The 1,236-nt window shown below is 42.6% G+C and overlaps 1 non-coding gene across 1 annotated transcript; it reads right to left on the bottom strand.

Moving 5' to 3' along the window:
- Positions 1 to 233: 233 nt before the first annotated feature.
- On the bottom strand, positions 234 to 305 carry TRNAA-CGC (transfer RNA alanine (anticodon CGC)). The gene has a single exon. It is a non-coding gene; the product is annotated as a tRNA-Ala (tRNA).
- Positions 306 to 1,236: the final 931 nt, after the last annotated feature.

The raw sequence follows: 1,236 nt of genomic DNA, 5'->3' as shown, positions 1-1,236 counted from the left end.
CTAATTAGGAGACATTACCGAGAGATAGAGCTAGGAGTGGCAGGGAAAAGGATTTGGTAAAATATCCAAATTATCTGTATGCAGGGTTACCTACATTACACACGGAGCCGTGTATATGCACAAATTACCGAAGGGCGGGAATTTTGAATTTCGTTTTGTTTGTTTGTTAGCCGAGGTTATATATAGAATGGTATTTATTAATATATGACTACTGGATTTGCAAAAACGCAAAGTGGAGATGCCGGGGATCGAACCCGGGGCCTCATACATGCGAAGCATGCGCTCTACCACTGAGCTACATCCCCACACCGTTAGGTCCTCTTACTATTCAGCCTTCCTGGAACTAAGCCTTTGGTCTTTAAGAGCGAAAGTTCTCCTTTGTTCATTCATCAGTTTTTGAAGCTAGCGGGTTTGATTGCCCCTGCAGCGGAGAAAGCTCCTTGGCCACTCTAGCCTCCCTTAACCTTCACCACCCACCCCCTGCTATCCCTCCCCACAATGAAGAACAAAAGTGATGTCTAAGGCCCTGTCTTCCTAGGAAAATTTCAGTACAATGCAGTTTCTCCTGAATCTTCTTTCTTTATTCCTCCTCTCCCCCAAACCTCTTGCTAAGTAGGGAGAGCTCCCCTAACTTCAGAAGCAGAGCACAGGTTCTTGTCGGGGAAATATGATAGATGACAGTCTCCGAGAACCCCGACTTCTGGGTCGTCCTGACCACCAGATCTCCAAGATCCGCCTGCTCTCTCAGTGAAGAAGAATCAGACTTTCTTTGAGAAGTGGATTGTTTTGCTTGTCCTTAAAGGGCATCCCTTATCTACAAAGAATAGCGGATAGGCAAGAAACAAACTTGAATTGTTAGGTTGGCATAGTGTGAAATATAATAGGGTTTCTTCTGAAAGAAGTGAATTTTGGAAACTTGGTAATTAAAGTAGTATTTATTAATAAATATCTAAGCACTTACTTTTGTCTAAGTGCATTCCATTCTCTTTATCCTGTGCCAACCCTTATGGGTTTAGCAATATGCTCAAAGGGCTAAATTGGTTTGGAAAAGACTAGACTAAATCCCTAATGCCTCCTCCAGCTACAACTTTCAATTAATCTCCTACTAGATTCAAAGCAGACCCTTTATGTAGTTGGAGTGATAAAGAGACTCAGTCTGAAAGGCTTTTTGTTAGCCACAAGTACATAACAAAGGCAAGAAATTGGAACAAAAGACTGTTTGAGGGCACACACAGT

The sequence above is a fragment of the Monodelphis domestica genome, chromosome 2 (genome assembly GCF_027887165.1).
Source record: "Monodelphis domestica isolate mMonDom1 chromosome 2, mMonDom1.pri, whole genome shotgun sequence".
Lineage (NCBI taxonomy): Eukaryota > Metazoa > Chordata > Mammalia > Didelphimorphia > Didelphidae > Monodelphis > Monodelphis domestica.
This window is presented reverse-complemented; position numbering and strand designations above follow the sequence as displayed.